The following is a 19,862-nucleotide window of genomic DNA, read 5'->3' as shown; positions in this document are numbered from 1 at the left end:
CTTTAATTATATGATTTTGTTTATTTTGTTTTCTTACAGCAGAAAAATAACAATCTAGCTAAACTAAATATCATACAAAAGACTCGGAAGATGCAAGGAATCCGGTGATTATGATTCAGATGGAGTATCAAATATGGAATTTTCAGCAACTTTGGTTAAAGAGAAGAATGACTTCATTTGATTGTTTTGAAATCTCTGGTTAATCACCGCAAAGGTATCCCTTTTTATTTTTCTCGTGACTCTTTTGAATGCCATAACTATGCTTTTTCTAAAGAAATATTTTATGTAAAGTCCACAAATATTCAGAAATAGTTCTTTGGTTCTCTCTATTCTTCCAGTACTTTGCATATTCCATGGTCTATCCTGGTGAGATTGTAAACGACTGTAGACCTCTGTTCGTATGCTAGTTGGACACTTTTTTGCCCATTATCAGGCCCTTCATTTTACCATGTCGCTGTCTGTGGTCGTTTATGTCTGTTTTTGCAGAAGGAGCCCATTATCAATTCAAGTAAGTTTGGAAAAACGCATGGCTAACAAACATTCGACTATTGCCATGCCATTGGGCTTCATGCCGCTTTGGCTTCTTGTTGTTATTCGGTCATAATATCTTCACATCTTCTGGTTATGGGAGGGGTGTGGCCGAGTGCTGTCGATTTCAAATTAATATTAAAAGAATAATTTAGAAGAAAGTTTTTTTCCGCGCGAAAAGTAGACTTTTGTTGCTATTTTATACTCAGTTTTCAGTTTTTGTGCATTTTTATCGCTTTTTGCCTGCAAAATGCAATAACATTCTAAAATTCGTTATATCCGCTGAATCGTAGTTTCTAGAGGGGTCAAGACCCCCCACTTCGGTAAGAGGAACCCCCCCTTATAGGAAATTCATTTGAAATTTCACACCCCCCTTAGAAAATCAGTATAAATGAAACGATTGTACAAGAGTCATAATTCAAGGAAGATCCCCCTTTATCTAAGAAGACCCCCCTTAGGTAAAAAGTCCCCCCTTAGGAAAGTCATACTTTTAACACCCCCTTGCTTTTGGTTCTGAAACTATGTGAATTCATCCCAAGAGTAAAATTGAGGAAAGTTTAATTGGCGAAATTTTGCGATTTTGCAACCTCGTGAAGGTTTCTGCTCTTAAAGTAATCAATCGCTTTGTCGCTGGGCCTTCTTGTCGCTTCAAGTTCTTCTTTCGTTTATAAATATCGCCGTTGTAGTTCATTTCTTCGGTTAAATGATAGGGAAAAGTAAACTTCTTGTGACTGGTGATTTGCTTATCAAAAATGTGATTTTTTATTGACTGGCTTGTGGAGCAAGATGCACAAAAAAGGTAAGATGCATTAACATATTCTACTACTATTACTATCCCTTAAATAAAAAGAATTTGGTGGACATTTAATTTGGTGGAATGCCGAAAAAGATTTTTTGCCCCTTTAATTTGGTTGCAGGATATTTTTGGCCGAAAATCCTTATGAAATTGAAAGTCACCGTCAACAAGAAATTCTCTTAAATGACGTTCTATTATTCGATATCCTTCATTATTCGATGAAAATCCAATCTCACCCATTGAAATACGACTTTGAAAGCGCCAAATATAATTAATACTGATAGTCACATGTTTCCGGTAGTTCCGGTGTTTTAACTAACAAATCGCCGAAAAAGGTTGACAGTCTGAGTATTCAAATTTTATTTTACAGAGAGCTGCCCATGGAATCAAGAACATCAGACATCGTGTCCAAGAGAGACCATTAACACCACCAAGGCTGCCACTATCGAAAACAGATAACAAAAAACATAATGTCCAATCAACCATGATACGTAATATTTTCTACGGAAACATTCCGGTTTTGCCAGTAATGTGTTAATTCATACAATTTTAGCTCTAGCTTAAATTTCTTAAATTTGCCACTACTTGCAAAACGTCATCCCAAAACGTGCGTTTCCACGTAAATGTTTGTTTTACGTATACGTACAAACCTTTCTACAAATGAGCCTTTAAGGATGGAAGCAGATGACAGACATTGGGCAAAGACGAATGAACGAAGATACAGAACACGACCGATCCGCAGTTGGAAAATTCATGAGCAGTTATTTAGGTAAGGTTGAGATTTATCTGTTAACTTTCTCCCCGATTTTTGCATAAACCACGATTTAAAGTCACAGTGCTCTAATACAAAAAGAAAAAGGAAGTCAAGAATCTTGAAGCCGCTTGGAAATAACGATCCTACTATGAGAGACCATTTCTCTGACACTAAGAGATCTTTTGTTTCAATCACAGATCTCTAAATATATACTTCCTTTAAGAAACTCTTTTCGGGAGGGGATGAGTAGAAGGCTTGAGATCTTTAAAGGGATAATCGGACGGTTTGAGATATATTTGGACTGAAGTAACCTTCTACGGTCCTGAGTAAAACCTCCAAGTGTTCTTGTCTAATTATTTTCCAAAGTTGAGATATCACAAATTGAAATTACTGAAAATGGGTTCTTAGACGGTTCTTTTACCGTGAAAAGCACAGCTCAAAATCATATATTTACGCTATGCCGACGAATCGAGATTCTATTCATCGCGCAATCAGCGAAAACAAAAGTAACCATGACGACCATCCAAGATCTTGGATGAGCGTCATAGTCGATATTTTTATTCCCGTCGTTGAAAACACAACTTACAAAAAGTCATCAATGCTTTGTAAAAAGAGTCAGTGATAGAGAATCATAACATAAAGTCTGTCTATTATTTCGATTCAATTAAAGTGACATTTCCATAATTAAAAGTTTAGTAATTACTTTTATACATTTGGGGATCATGTAAAAGATTTCTTTCGAAATGAACTCATTTCAACTACACTTGGAGGTTTCTGGGGAATTCGTAAATATTAAACTGCATACTGATACAGTCTGCTAGACATTAATATGGTAATATTTGCTCTTCATCTTTGATTTTTTCTACAGTGATTAGATTGACACATGCGCGATAAAATTTCTATTATTTGTCTTCAGAGGTTACTATTTTCTTTGAAAACTTAACCTCTGATACTCAGGGTACGGTTCTTTCGTTGTAATTCTTACTAAAAGTAAAAACAACTTATGTCCAGTTTGAGTTAGAAATCGTCATTTTTAGTCTAACTCGTAGGAATTGGATTGGGCTTCATGGTCAAGCAAAAAAAAAGGAAAAAAAAGTGAGTCTTTCCAGCGAGATTTTAAGCTCCAAAAAGTCAAAAAATGCAAAAAATTTGACAAAAATCCACTTTTTTAAGATTTTGACCGTTTTTTGACCATTTTTGGTCAACGTGTGATCCAAGGACCTCCAAAATTGGCCCTGCTTTACTTGATTCTGTCCTCAAGCGAGGACCTACCCCCCTTTACCACCGCCCACCCCGCCCTTTCTAAACCGGGCGGCGCCGAAGGTGCCTAAAAGAAAGAAGAGACTCTAAGCTATTCAACGAACTATAAACGAGCTTCTAACTCCTTCTAGATCTGGAGATTCTAGAGCCTTTGAAGTTTGAACTAGTGATTTTCTTTAAAAAACTTAGAAAAAAATGAGGGTTAAAACCGTCGATTCACCATCGTCCTCAGTCAATCAGGATCTAGACAAATCAGAAACTAACAGTCTCCACCGCAGGAAAAGTGCCATACATATCGCTATTGATGCAAGGGACGATGAATATCTTTTACAGAATATTATGTAAGTCTTTACAGCTACGGAGATCAAGTTCGAATTAGAGAAAGTTTTGAATTGTAGAGGTGATAATTAGAAAAATTAGGATTATTTTGAACTGACTATACATCCCCTTCTCACAGACCCGGTGGGATTTAATCAGCCAGTGGGGGTAAAAAATAACAGATCAAAAGTTGATGCGGATAGATATTCCCATATTTTTATGGCTGGGGATTCCAGTGGGAAGGAGTCTCAGTGGGTCTGTGAGAAGGGGACCGTAACCATTTCACAGTTTTTGAAAACGTAATTCTTTTTAGATACTATTTGTAGCGAGAGATATTTTCATTGATTGAAAAGTTGTTTTGTTTAGGCCAACCCAATATTTAGCCAACCTGATTATACCTCTTTTAAATTGATGTTGCAATCGTTGATTTTTTGGTGTTTGATGTTTTTACTCTCGAATTTTTTATAAATATTGGCAAACTATCTGACTTGTTTTTTTCAGGTGGTTTGATAAATTTCTGTCGTTCCACAGTTCAAGGGTTTGAAAATTTAATGTTTAAAAAACTTTAATCGGTATGATCGTAAGTAGTCAAGGATGATTCGTTGTTTAATCTTAATTCAGATACTGCGTTTTTTATAAGACCGTTTAAATTTTTTTGAAGCCTTCGGGTGTTCTTAATTTATCAAGTTGCAACCCTGTTGAGTATGTTCTTAACTGGGCATCGATTCCTTATGTTCTTATAAAGTTTCTTCTTATAAAAATACGTGTACTCATCATGGTTGGGGATGAGATTAAATTATTATAAGCTCTTATTTGATTTGGTTGATCGTTAACCAGTAATAAAACAATTTTGTTACTTTTTCTATAGAACGCGTCATTTTTATTACTTCAAATGACCAATTATTAAAGTATTCATCCATTTATTTCTAATTCGGCGCCTGCAAAGCCTTGGGAGGGTAACTAATCTGCCCAGCTGGCACACAACGTTGTTTCAACGTTCATTTAACATTATATGGGCGTTGTGAACGTTAAATAAACGTTGAAACAACGTTGTGTGCCAGCTGGGTGATAACAGCTGGTCATATTTTTCTTACGGGCACGGTAAACCTCTGAAGGCCCTTGAAAATTATCATCCGAGGAAAATAGACCTTCCGCGGAAAATTCCACAACAAGATCCTCGTTGTGCGCCGGAAAGTCAAAAACTAAATTCTCCTGATACGGCGCCCTATTCTTAAACACAATCACGAAACTTTGTTGTCATTCCTAATACTATTAGACGAGCGCGGTCCTCACGGATTCGAGATTGCATATTCGTCAGATTGTTTTGATTCACCCATCTCTTTAGCGTGGTGGGCAGAAAACAATCACGATCTGATGTCAGGTTATGGGAAAGTTAATGGACTTCATAGCCTTTCAAGAGATACGGATAGTACTCTAAGATTATCAGCGTAAAAAGCGCGTAACTCGATTCAAATACACATCATCGTACAAACAGGCAAAACCAGGCATGTTCTAATCATCTGATGAATTGTGTTTAGAATCCAGGCGCCTTGCAGTAAGGCACGTCTACAAAAAAGCGCGAACAAAACTGGCCACCGCCTCTGATTGGCTATTCAGTTTTACGCGCTTTCTTTTAACCAATCAGAGCACGGTATTTGATATTGATATTTTTTAATTCATTCTTCATGTTTTGGCCTGCTCAAACAAATACTTTACTCGTGAGAGCCGCTCTCTTTTTCTCTTTTATTATAAGAAAACCTCTCATCCGTTATTTCAATCTCATTAAAACAATATTAAAAAGCCTTCTGTCTCCGACGAATTTCTGTCTCAGTGAAGTATATAAAGAGGGTTTCCCGTCTCAAAATTCTACATGATTTACCAAAATTTCAAGAATATGCTCTAATTTGCTGTGTAAATCCATTTTCTGTCTCTGGCGATAAACCTTGGCAAGAGTGCACAGAGGCTCAAATATAACCCAAACAATGTACCTGATATACTTTCGGTTGAAAAGGCGCACAATCAACTCGCCAAAATCCTGTGTCAACTTGCGAAGAACTTATTTTGAAAGCTCTATTCTCGGAGCTAGATAATCTTAACGCAAGTCCCGTCGCAACCGGGGAGTGGTGGGTGGGGCGTTTGAAAGAAAGCGTCGTTGAACTATAAATTCAAACAACAACTTTTTCTTTTAAGTGATTACTTTCGAAAATCAAATGGGAAATCTCGAAACTTGTGATAAGAATGTCAATAAAGAAGTTTGATTACTTAATTAGTATTCAGATTACCCCTATTGTCTGTTGAGATATCATCTCTTCACGTTTCTATATAAGAAAAACCACTATATAAGAACACAAGGCTTCAATAGTCAAAATACTAAAAAATACTTTGCGGACTTTAAAACATCCGATTTTTTAGGATAATATGGACAAAAATGCTCACAAAATGGCAAAATTAAGAACATTTTCGGGCTTAAAACCCAAAAAGTTAAGAGCATTCGAAGGCTTCAAGGCTTCTACTTTTTTTTTGTAAGAATACTAATTTGTATCGAACTGTAGTGCAAAGTGCTACTGCTTTGACGCGGAAGTTCGTGTGTTCAATCCTCGATTGGGCCAACGAGAGACTTCGTTCTTAGTTCAAAAATGGTACTTGATGCCTCACGGTTTGACGCTAAGCAAATAGAAGAATAAGGAAGTAGAGCAATCCAGAGAGAAAGAGTGGTGCCCTCTCCTACCTCCGTATTGATAAATATCAAAGATGAGATATCGGGTCGCCTCCGACTGCAGTCGCAATGCTAAGAATACCAGCCCTAGAATGTCACTATGTACGTTAGTAGGCTTGTTAGTGGGCGAACTCAAACCTTCTTGTTCTTAACATGTTCTTATTTTCACCGTTTTCTGAGTAATTTTGTCCATTTTCCTAAGAAATCGGGTGTTTTCGAGTCCGCAAAGCTTTAAAATGTTCTTAGCTTGTTCTTAGTATTTTGGCCATCGAAGCCTTAAGTATATTCTTATATAGTTTGTTCTTTTAAAAAACGTGTATATTTTGAGTCAGACAGGTCAAATAGATATGCTTAAAAAAAACTTTATTTTGATATTTTGTCAGACTGCAATCCTCATGAGGGACTTTTTTTGTATTATATCATTTTGTCATAATAATTATCTCACGACAAAACCAAAACAAAAGGCAGATACAATATATCATATCACCCTTTTTTTCGTAGTTCGTTTAGTGAAATTGATAGTTTAATATCCATTCAAAAAAATATAGATATAACAGACCTTGAACAAAATGAGAAATCACGAACCCATTAAGAAAAAAAAACTGGCGGTAGAGAATATCTATGTATGTAGAGTCTTGAAGATTTTTGTTTTGATTTTTCTGATGTTTGGTACAGTGTTGCTGGCTTGTGGGTGGACATTAGAATATTTTTTTAAATTCATCAGCTTGATCAAGTCAGCTTTTTCCACTTAGTAGAAGTGGTTCAAACAGCGATGTACCGTAAAGTCGGGTAACTTGCATCAGTGGAGAGGGAAACTTGCATAGCCATCAAATGACTGACCAATCAAAACAGCAAAATATCAAAATAAATGAACTACGCAGCTCCGCTCGCAGATCTACTCTACCATTTTTGTTTTGATTTAACTTTGTATTTTAATGACCAGACAGGTTATGCATTTGAGGGCTATGCATGTTTCCCTCCACTGATGCAAGTTATCCGACTTCACGGTACTATACTAGTTTATGTAGTTGGCTCGTGGTTGGCTCTATTTTTTGAAACATTTTTTCTGTGGGATCTGATGGGATCTAAAATTCCTAAACCTTGTAGAAATTTTACATTTACGAATTAATGCTGTATTTTGACTCTCAACTTATGATGAGGCTCCAATCACATGTGATCACATGGGAAAAAAGGCTCTATCGGGCAATTACGGTGACCGCTGGGGCTTATGAGTAGATTCAATACTTTCTTTTCTTGCAATTTGCAATTTGAGTGACTTTGCCTCAATCGCTTAGAACTATTTGTACATATACTAGTTTTTCTAAGAACATCCAAAATTTTTGAACCCTTTGGGATGTTCTTAACTTTTTGAGATTTAAGCCTCAAAATGTTCTTAACATGTTCTTATTTTCGCCATTTTTTGGGAATTTTTTTCCACTTTCCTAAGAAATTGGGTGTCTTAGAGTCCTCAAAGCTTTAAAATGTTCTTAACTTGTTCTTAATATTTTGGCCATCGAAGCCTTATGTTCTTATATAGTTTGTTTTTATTAAAAAAACGTATACTAGTTTTCATTTCATCATTTTAAAGATCAAATCAGCGTTTTCCACTAAGTAGAAATACCTTACTCAACTAACAATCCAAAAGCCCCCTTCACAATCAAACTTGCCAAGATGAAGAAGTGGCTGTACAGTAGCACTGTCCGAATATATAGATTTTGGCGCTATTAGGTTATGCAATTTGGTCTTCTGTTTAGTCTAGACTAGTAGATGAGTCAAAAAGAAGAAAGAAGTTTATTATTTCGCTTTCTATTATTTCACCATAGTTAGCTATTTTTGTCCAAAATCCTTGGGGAATAGGCATTTTTAAAGGTTAGGGGGGGGATACCAAGAAGGAGGATGCTTTAAGTGCATTGGATTGTGCTTCATGGTCAACAAAAAAAAATTCAAAAGTGAGTCTTTCTAGCGAGATTTTAAGCGAAAAGTTAATCAAGAGATTTTGACCGTTTTTTGATCATTTTTGCTCAACGAGTGGTCAACCTCCTAATTTGGTCCTGTTTTACTGTCCTCTAGCGAATTGATTTGAAGTTTTACCACTGGGCACCTTTCCGTCATTCAGTCAGGTCCGCGCTGTCTAGGTCCGGAGATACAAAGCCTTTAAAGTTTGAACTAGCGATTTTCTTGAAAAACTTAGAAAAAAAGGGCCGTCGCACTTAAAGGGTTAAGAGAACTTTTGTATAGGTAAGTACGGTATTTCAGCAGCAGTCTTTTATCATTGATTTTCGTCAAAATTTCTTTATCCAGTCTTGAATCAAAAGAGTTTCAATGCTATGAACTTACAACTTTTGCTAAGCCAGATGTTCTTTTCAATTTCACCATTTTTGAGTTCTTTTAGTCTAATATTCTAAGAAATCGAGTGTTTTAGAGTCTGCAAGCAAAGCTTTAAAAAGTTCTTAGAATGTCTTTAAGTTTTTGTGTCTGGAAGCCTTTTACGCTCTTATATTCTTTGTTCTTGTATAAAAAACGCAAATTCTGTTGTTTACAGCTAAAGATCCAAAATTTTAACTCAAAACCACTTTGCGAAGGAATTGAAATTTCACGACATGTTTCTCACGGGGAAGAATCTTATAGCCAAGTTTTCATCATGGTAGGGTTTATATGTTTACAGAATTCTGTTCATAAATTTCAAGCTGATGGGAACAGTGTTACATTCAAGTCCAATTTCACAGTAACGGCCTAAATTCTCTGTCCGAAATACAGTTAGAAAAAATCTGGACAGAAATTCGGACACAATTGGACAATCAGTACAGTCATATGGTTTTTCGTTTGAATTGTAAAAATACCTTCCTAGGTTTTAAATGAAAGTGACGTAACAGGCTTAAGTTATAAATTCGTACATGACCAAAAAATCCTTTACTTATAAGAACTTATCTTCTATGTTATTTTACACACTGTTTTTCTCACTTTAACAAGTTCGCTGCCAACTACGAGTATACTCGTAGTCGTGAGGTCAAAATACGGGCAGTACTTCAAAGGGCCATACTTTAGATACAGAAACTTTAGCTTGCTTTTTTGCTACTTTTTTGGAATCTATGTAAAATTCTGCGTCAATTGGTTTACTATTGGAAGACATTTGAAGCAAAAGTGAGGTCGATAATTTGATAGAGAGATGAAATCTTCCATTTCTGAAAATGGCTAGCCAACGAACATGCTTATCTAACTGACAATTTATTTTCAGCCAGTTTGTAGCTTGTAATTTCAATATAATCAGTTTTTTTGGAATACTATGTATCATCTAGCCTAAACTTTACATTTTGGTGTTGCACTCTCGCTAATTCGACGGGAAGTCTGGTTTGTTCGAATAACAGAGGTTTGAATATACCTTTTCGACTGTAGTCGCGCGGTCAGGTGCGTGTTACTTTATTATTTAATTCACCACCCTAAACTCGATCCAATCCTTTTTTAACACTTTTCTCTATTGTCTTTAAGTGCGAAAAAAAGACTGGGGCGGTTTTAGGGTGGTAAAACGGACAAAAAAAATACCCGCGCGACAATTGGCTACGGTCAAAAAGGTGTTATTATAAAAAGTATTTGATAAGAGTTCCACCCGGTCGGGAAATTGTAATTTAGTTCGTTCAAATTATCGAAAAATTCGAATAATAAAAGCTCGAAGAAGAGCTTGGAAGAGGAATAGACCATATCGGAGTTTTTGATTTTCCAAAAAAGCGATGCATTGTGGAATTGTTTCGGGAGTATTACAATAGAAATCTCTTATGAATTCCTCGAGGGGATTTTATTGTGATACCCCCGAAACAATTCCACAACGCATCACTGTTTTAGAAAAATCAAAAACTCCGATATGGTCTATTAGCTCGAATTATTGAGAGTTCAATATGAATACAAAATGATGAATAAATGAATATTCTTATAAGAAATTTAAGAATGAAAACAACAAACTTTTTAATCATTATAATATTTGTTCAAATGTAGTTGAATGGGTACACAAGAGATTTCAAATAATTATACGTTTTAACTTTTCATAAATGTTTGTCCGGCTACGTTGTCATAGCAATGTCAAGCTTTATCTATTGTTGCAATTGTTACTTTGCTGTCATTTTTCGTCTTATAATTTTTTTCAGGCGAAAATATAAAAAGGAGTGAGTGAAAATCATTTAGTTACAAACTTTAATTGGTTAAATTTATACTGCAACAGATATGAACCAAATATGTTTTTCGTGATATTTTGAATATGGTATCTATCTTCAGACACCTGATTAGGCTGTTGGTATCCACTAACAGATTCGTGCTCATTATAGATATTTACGGTTTTGTAGAGGCCCTAGGGGGAGGGTACTTGGGTAAAAAGGATACGGGGATGTGCCGCTGGTCAGGGTACCTTTTCCACCTCCCAGTCCCACGTAGGGTTGCAAAAACACAAAAATAGAAAATTAGTCCCATGTAGGGTACGTTTTTGGGAGATTATGAGAAAAAAGTAGAAGATTTTGAGAAAATTTGCGAGTTTTAGTCCTATTCAGAGTCACGGGTCCCACGTAGGGTCTATATTTCGAACTTCAGCGGCACACCCCCCCCTGACAGTCGACAAGGGTAGAACCCCTTGTAGACCTGGATGTAGAGATCTCCGATTTAGACTAGAGATAATTCTGAGTGTAATATGATTTGAATATTTTGGAGGGACATTTCGGCCATTCGTTAGCTTTTAGCGTTGTGTTTTTTTGTTTGGTTCTGTTGTAGTAGGTAAAGTTTTATTTCCTGGACTATAGATTCCAATCCCTTTTTCTGGCTTCCGCCTTTTTTTTTGGGATACACGTTTTTTTTGTAAGAACAAACCATCTAAAACACGAGTATGGTGGCCGAGGTGAGACATAAGGTTTTTTTTACATAAAAATTAAAAAAAATTAAAAAAAAAATTGAAACAAGAAATAATAAAAAAATAAAAATTCTTGATGAAAAAAAATGATAAATAAATAAAAAAAAAAATAAAAAAGATGAAGTAAAAAAGAAACGAAAAGAAGTGAAAATTGAAAAAAATATTTCGCTTGGCCTAGATGAGACATAAGGGGATTTCCCCTAATGCAACTATCGCGTGCACGAATTACTATAAATGGGAATTTCCAGATAATCTTTATTATACTCAATGTGAACATGAAACGTTGAAAGGCCTTTTGTTATTGCAAATGTTCGTTGTCGATAATGCTGAGTTTATTAAGAGAGAGAGATAAGTGTTCAGTGACAACGTGAAAAAGATGGCTGCTCGTATCCGAAATGAAACATGGAAGAATAACGAAGCTTTAAAGTTTAAAATTGAAGAATTAATATCCCAAGAATATATTCTGTTGGTCCATTCGGTGGGCAGAAGGGCCTTTATCGACCAAAACGTCGCAAGGTCGTGTTTCTTTAAAGTGGCGCTGACACGCCTCTTTAATGTTTGCAATTAGTGTATTCAGGGAAATCGTAAGGAACGAATTCTCTTGGCCCTTTTGGTTGGTATTTCATCGTTGATTCCTTCGGCTTTGCTTTTAACCTTTGCACCGTGATTTCCTTCTTTGCTATATTGTTAGCGTTCTTTGGTTTCGCTGGCTGCCTCGCTGCCTCCTACCGAAAAGAGGAAATACATATTCTTAATAGAGGCATTTCGAGAATGACAATAAAGCCAATAAAATGTACAATATAAGAAATGAGTAAACATTAGTTATCGTTACTATAAAGATCTACCCCACTGATCACCATCCCAGTGTAGTATTCTATTATACCTATTAAGGGAGTGGGCAGAAAGTATCTACTAGGGGGGTGGAGGATTCTAGGGGGGGTTCCAAAACTTTTTCGAGGGTTTAGGGGGGGGTTTCGAATTTTTTTTGAGGGTTTAGGGGGGGGTTCCAAATCTTTTGGGCAACTCAAGAGAAAATGTAGGAGGTCTAATTTCATAGTTTTACGTTTCAAGATTTCAAAAATTTTTCGGCTTGACGGCCGACAACTCAGAATTTATTTTATTTGATATATGTACATGTCATACTAACATTATTTGGGCATCATCGCCTTGCCCTTTTGGTTTGTAGCATTGAGCTAAATGAGGGAAGTAGATTAGTGGCTTCCACAGCTCATCAGAGTGGTTTGAAAAAGTACTTTTTAGAAAGAAATTTGTCAAAACAAAGTGTCTTTTAGCTAAAATGGTGGTGAAAAACATCGACATTTTCTCCCGTCGGCGCAAACCATGGTTGTGCCTCCTTAGTCTCTACTAATATCTTATAAATTATATACACAGAGCTTTGACAGACCCTGGAAAACCTGAAAATATAGGTTTATAGGGAAATTTCAAACTCAGAGAATTTTATTTTTCAGACTCCTTTTAACAACAGAATAGCTTGTATTTTAGGGTCTCGAGTACCTGATCTTCAAAATGTTCTCCCTTCGGGGCCAACCATGGTGGCCCCTCAGGATATTTTGAGTAATTGAGTAATGCCTCTGTAATGTAGGGAGATTATGTATCAGGAAAATAAGCCGTAATTTTCTCCCAAAACTTTGGGAAACTCAGAGAAAAAATAACTCGTTGATTCTTATTTTAACCCTGGACTATTCCTATAGGAGATCTACCATTTTGATTGACGTTTACACCACGGGTTTTTTTCTTTTGTTTACTTCAGAGAAATTCCGTCGTAACCATGGAAATCGACGGAAAAAATCCCGTGGTGTAAACGTCAATCAAAATGGTAGATCTCCTAAAGGACTATACTCAACTTTACAGGGCTAAACTATCTCCCTTACCTAATTTTGACATAAAAACTGTCATACAAACAAATAATACTCTTTGTACCGCATCTGTATGAATTCTTTTTTTGCGTAAAAATTTTTCTAGTGGGGGGGGGGGGGGGTGCGAAAAAATATTGGGCCTTATGAGGGGGGGGGTTCGAAATTTTTTTCCAGGCTAGGGGAGGGGGTGCGAAAGTATTTTGGGATTTTTCAAAATATCCTCCACTCCCCCCTAGTAGATACTTTCTGACCACTCCCTAAATAACAGGAAGATTTTGGTAAACCTCCTTGAAATGAGCAAGGTCCTAAAGAATAAGTTTGAAATACCTGACTGACGCTTCTTCTTCATCTGGAGCTCATATTGGTGATATCTCTCACGATTTGCCATGTTTTACGAATTTTATACGAAAAAGACTATCAGCGTTATCTACTTCACAAGAGCATCAAATAAAATAGGCCTGGGCCAGTGGATTGTTATTGTTTCAAAAATAAAGAAAAAATTCAAAATGTCTGTGACCAACTTTTGACATGTTTCTTACTCAATTTGAGGGGGTTTGAGGGTGCTGATTCCAAATCTGAATGTTACCAAGCTTGAAAACCCGCAGTTTTTACGTAATTTGCGATTTTTTGCGTTTTTAGGCAAAATTGTAAGCCCTGAAAATTCATGATTTGGGGTGGGGTCTTCAAAATCAAAAAAGACCTATACCACGTGATAGAGCTCTTCAAATTGAGCAAAAAAATGTCTTATATCAAAGTCTCAACTTTTCTAGATCAAAAGTTATGGGCGTTTTTGTGGTAAAAAAGTGCTATAATTTTGCATAAATTATGCAGATTGTGGGGAAATTCCCTGTTTTCAATCAAATTTTGACCATAAAATCGTGAAAACGTTTAAAAGTGAAACGTTTTGAGGTACCTGGCCATGGTCTAAAAAGAGAAGCGTTCAAAGTTTAAAAATTGACTTCATGCAAAAACTATGCTGCAAGTATGTTTTCAACAACGAGTCAAATTATATCACATCAGTCTTTTGTTTTTACCCATCGTGTTTGCTGTTCGACACGCGCCATCAATATAGGGAATTTCCCACTGTCTATGGCTCACCTCGGCCATGATTCCAAGCTCACTTGCAGGAGGGTGTTTTATGTTATAAAACTGTATAAAAAGTCGTGCTTTGCACTCCATCTTTGGTGATTTTATTTGTTATGTCTCATGTCGGCTACGTGAAGGTTTTTTAAAAATATTTTTTTCGCTTTTGATTTTTTTTAGAAAAAAAAAATCATTTATTTTTTTTTTGTTTTGTTTTTGTTTCTATTTTATTTTATTTTTTTTAGTTTTATTGCATTTTTTGTTTTGTTTTCATTTTTTTTCTTGAATTGTAAGTTTTTTTAAAAAAAAACCTTATGTCTCACCTCGGCCACCATACACGAGGCTTTGATGGCCACATTATTAAGAACAAGTTAAGAACCTTCTAAAGGCTTTGTAGACCCTATAACACTCAATTTCTTAAGAAAATAGACAAAAATACTCAACAAATGCTGAAAATAAGAACATGATGTTAAGAACATTTTTAGGCTTAAAACTGAAAAAGCTAAGAATAACCAAAGATTTGGAGGTTTCTAATAGAAAATGTGTACAGACTAACAGTATAAGTAGATGAATGTGTTCTTCATAATAATAAAAATTTCATATTCATTCTTCTTGGATCTTTTTGTTAAATTGATTCTAATTTGTTTCAAAGCTATCTACAATCCGACATTTTCTATTTTGTACACCCATTCCATCAAAAGGTGTTAATTTTCTCTCAAATTTTTTAATTTTATATTTCTATGATACTGTACTTTTTTTTACGGGTGCTTAAAAATGTTCTTATTTTCACCATTTTTGTGCAATATCCTAAGAAATTGTCTGTTTAACCTTAAAATGTTCTTAACTTGTTCTCAACTTTTTAGCCATCGGAGCATTATGTCTTTCTATAGTTTGTACTTGTACAGTAATACATTACTTCTTTTTACAAGAAATCCAAAATAGGGCTTAAAATGTTCTTATTTGCAGCAATTTTTAAGCTTTCGTATGTTTTTAACTTTTTCAGGCGTTCTTCAAAGTTTTAAGCCTGAAAATATTCTTATCATGTTCTTATTTACCATACACTCTTTTTTATAAGAACCAGTAAATTTTTGCTGAGGCTCGGATATTTTTATTTTTTTTGTCACTTTGAGCCTCAAATTGTTCTTATTTTGTTCTTATTCATAGGGGGGAATTGAGGTGTTTTAGGCTTAATTTTATGATTGATTGAATTGACCCCTAAATTGCTAGAAACTAAGTAATTCCAGGCTCAGTATTGTTCTTAAATTGTTCTTATTTTTGGCGATTTTGAGCCTCATTGTTCTTATAAAATTGTTCTTGTATAAAAAAGTGTGTTGTGAGTATTTTTGTGCAATCTCCTAATAAATCGGGTGTTTTAGAGTCGGCAAAGCCTTCCAATGCTCTTAACTTGTTCTTTATATTTTGGTCATTGAACCCTTGTTCTTATATAGTTTGTTCTTATAAAAAAAGGTAGACCTTTATTACATGTTTTTTTTAATAAGCAAGTGTATGCCCCTTGGTCAGGCTCGTGTATGCTTAAGTTCTTAAAGCATGCAGGCATAGCTTATGCTTATTATATGCTTATGAATCATGCTTATGATTCACCCCAAGCCAATTTTTTAGTGAAATTTCAGAAATTTTGTAAAAATTTGTTCAGATTTTGGGAGCAGTGGAATGTAGCTAACCGTGGAATGTCTATTTTTACTTGACCTCTACCAAACCTTTAAAAATGACCACATGAAAAATATTCCAGGCTGACTTATATGCTTATGTTATGCGTAGGAATTGCGTAGCAAATCTGAGCCTTCATATCATGAATTCCATATGTGACTAACGGACATTTCCACTGTTTAGCAGGCTAGAAGTCAAGCTTGAAAATAGGAATAAAACTTCTTTTGGTGTGGTAACTATCAGTGGGGGTCAAAGTTTCAAGAACCATATAAAACTTTTTCTCTTGACTTTCACTTGGTCAGAAATTGCAATTAATAGGCCCGTGACTAACGGACACAAAAATTAACATCTAAAATGGGACACTTTTACAAACAGCTGTAAAGTGCTGTTCCTAAAGCTACAGGTTGGGTTTTTTGCTTAAATTCACTAGAGGAAAGGTTGAATTTTATGTTTCAAAATTAATTTTGAAAAAAAATTGTCAAAGTAAGAAAATATGACAAAAATTGGGCAAAAAACGCTGTGACTAACGGACATTTAAAAACGTGACTAACGGACAAAACGGTTTTTTAATGATTCTGACAAGGCAATCCAACTATTCCTATATTTGGTGCTTTATGGGTGAAATGTTATATCAATAGAATGACAAAAGCCTAAAAGAATAGAAGAATTCTCATTTTTCTCTGTGTGGTACCATTCCTGTCAAGTTCATAGATCCTGAAAATTTGAAAATTTTGAAATATAAAGATCTGTTGAGTTTTTATGGGTTTTTTTTGCAATGCATTGTTTCTTTGTTGAACCAGGACAAAGACAGACAAATTGGGTAAGGGTATTTAATTTATTTACTTTGGAAAAGGATTATTCTCCCTATTATGACAACTAGTCCGTTAGTCACGAAAATGTAAAATGCACACACAAAGAAAGGATTGACTATTTAACATATATCTATGGGTGAAATGGGTAAATATAGTCAAAATAGCTTTAATAAGAACAAAATACATGGTTTTTTAAGCGAGTGCCGTCTATTATATTCTCCGAACTCTGAATTTTAAATCTATTTCGTGACTAACGGACAATTGCCATGTTTACTAACAGAAAACAACTTTTAGTGGAAAAATACTTCATTTTTGGTAAGTTTAGCGTCAATTTGTTTGCAATAAGGTGTTAGAAACCAACCATTTTGAAAAAGTGATCTTATGAAAATTTCATCTCAGGTAGGATGATTTTCGTGACTAACGGACACTTCTTGATGAGCCTCTTGTGAGCTACCCACTCAACCTTTAGGGATAAAATTTTGCACTTATTTTATGGTCATAGTACTTCTGTTTTTAAGACAAACATAAAAGAAACATGCAGCTTCCCTTGGCTTTCATTGGAACTTTTCTTTTTATCAGTGTGACTAACGGACAGTCGGGTAGGCATGCATAACAGCCAGAAAAAAAACAAATCAGAGTTAAGCAAAGCAGATTTTGATTATTGATATGTTTTCTATAATGGTTGTCAGTACTCTATCACAGATTTGTGTACTGATACAATCATATTTGGATGAAAAAAGTTTCTGGCAAAGTTCTTGGTTTTTTCAAGCAATTTTGTATTTTTTTGTATTAAAGCTTTCACCCCAGCACAGAAGCGTGAAAAATGGACTTTAAAGAAAGATTTTCTGGATTCTCACACTTCAACATATGTATATTCAAGAGAAAATGAAAACTTATGTTATTTCTGAATTTGAAATTTTGACCTAGATGTTAATTTTCTCATGGAATTCATGATATGCTTATAAGCGTTATGCTTATAAAAGAAAAAACATGTATTCTTCCTAGTATCCTTCCAAGTTAAACACCTAGACAAATTATAAATTCGTGGGTTTAAAAAAGTTGGGTTTTCTTCTCGTGTTTTATCAACCAAACATAATTTAATTGAGATTTGGAGATTTGATATTATACATATTTACAGATTTCTAAACTACCTCCTTACACAAAGATCAAGTGACTTTTCTCAAGAATTTGTAAGCCCTTTTAATTAGGATCCAATAAAGTTTAATTACATTTTAATGATTTTCAAAATAATTATCAATTATTATAACTACTCTTATAATCTCTTTAATCTCTCAAACCCCTTTAGAATTGGCGGTTTTATGAAATTATTTGATGAGATTTGTTATGGCGTGTACACGTTTTTGTGTATAAGAACAAACTATATAAGAAAAAAATATACAATGCTTCGATTGCCAAAATATTAAGAACAAGTTAGAAACATATAAAGGCTTCGTTGACTCTAAAACACCCATTTCCTTAGGAAAAAGGACAAAAATACTCAAAAAACGGCGAAAAATAGAACATGTTAAGAACATTTTTAGGCTTAAAACTCAAAAAGTTAAAAGCATCCGTAGGCTTTGAAAATGTTGGATGTTCTTATAAGAAAAAGGTGTATTTTGAATGACAAAAGGTGTAATAATTCACACCACAGATCATCAGGAAAGTTTGCTGATAAGATATTATTTTGATATAGGGTGATACAAAAGGGTGTCATTGAAGGTAACACATCTTCTCATCACTGTTGGACTTTCAGGAAAGATGGTTAACTTTTTTACAATACTTTGCATTTTATTAAAAAAGAGATGTTAAAGAGATTTTACTTGTTTTGGTTTACTTGTTTGTAACTTTTTTGTACACGTTTTTTTTATTTAGGAACACGTTTATAAGGAACTTGAGGCTCAAAATGGTCCGAAAAACTAGGAATTGTTAAGGAACTGCTCAGGCTGAGAATAACAAAACAAGTCAAGTCACAGAGAGTTAAACTTGAATTTGCACACATTTACAAAGCCTAAACACAAAGATGTTGACGAAACAACGTTCAATAAACGTCTCTTGGCTCGGAGCCAAGTTAAGGTTCCTTATTAAAAAAAACGTGTATGTAGAAGAAACCCTTCTAGTTTGAAATTTCTAATACATAAACAGCAATCCTTTGAGAAATAAATTTTGCGAAGTGGGATTCTAGATATTCCGCCCAAAATCATTGGATCACATTTACAATTCAACAAATGTTATGTTAGTTTAAGTGTTCTATCTCAGCGGACCTTCAATTCACGCAATCACACAAATTCATTTTCCAAATTCACGCATTCACGCAATGTTTTTTCGCAATTCACGCAATTTCTACTCACGCAAAGTTTTCCAATTCACGCATTCACGCAGCTTTTTAATGATTTTCACGCATTCACGCAAGTGAAAAAGCCCATTCACGCTTTCACGCAAACCGCTGGGGGGGGCCTGTTTAAGCGCGCTACCCTCCTTGCAGGGTCTCTGCAATGATCTCCTTTGGATCATTTTTTAAAGACTGTATTTACATTTTGGCTACATTATGGAGTCAGTTTGGTGTTTTTACTTTCTTTAGTTTGGAAGTGGTATTTAATTTTCTTTAGACCCAAAGTGCCCAGCCATTTTCTATTTCTGAGATGTATTGAAATCTCTCAAAATTACACGTTTTTTGATAAGAATAAACTATATGAGAACATAGGGGTTCAATGGCAAAAATGTTAAGAACAAGTTAAGAACATTTCAAGACTTCGCGCACTCTAAAACAGCTGATTTTTTAGGAAAATACACAAAAAATACTCACAAATTGGTGAAAATGAATACATTTAGGCTTAAAACTCAAAAAGTTAAGAACATCGAAAAACTTTGGATATTCTTATAATAGAACGTGTACTTTAGAACACTAAAACGAAGAGGGGGCAGGAATAGCAGTTATTTTTTTCGAGAAAATCTTGTGAGTGATATCACTGTACTGTATAAAAAAGTGAATCATTTTTATTCTAATTCAAGTGGTTTTTTCATCATAATTTTATAGTTGATATCTCCTATTTTTTTATTCATCTTTTTCTTCTTCCATTTTTTTTACACCGTTACTGTGTAATATTTTGAATTTTCTCGATTTCTCTTCTTTTTTCTTCATGGGGAAAACATTTTTTTTTTATGGTT

At 34.8% G+C, this 19,862-nt stretch overlaps 1 protein-coding gene across 1 annotated transcript in view; it reads left to right on the top strand.

The window, feature by feature from the left end:
* The first annotated feature begins 128 nt into the window (after positions 1-128).
* LOC136819605 (fibropellin-1-like) overlaps positions 129-19,862 on the top strand; it is a 151,692-nt gene continuing 131,958 nt past the window's right edge. Inside the window, exon 1 of the mRNA XM_067075846.1 lies at positions 129-214. The gene's annotated coding sequence lies outside the window, so the exon portion shown is untranslated. The remainder of the gene's footprint in view (positions 215-19,862) is intronic.

The sequence above is a fragment of the Clytia hemisphaerica genome, unplaced genomic scaffold (genome assembly GCF_902728285.1).
Source record: "Clytia hemisphaerica strain Z4C2 unplaced genomic scaffold, Clytia hemisphaerica genome assembly, whole genome shotgun sequence".
In the NCBI taxonomy this organism is placed as follows: Eukaryota; Metazoa; Cnidaria; class Hydrozoa; order Leptothecata; family Clytiidae; genus Clytia; species Clytia hemisphaerica.
The sequence above is the reverse complement of the archived record's forward strand: the minus strand, read 5'-3'. Positions and strand labels throughout refer to the sequence as shown.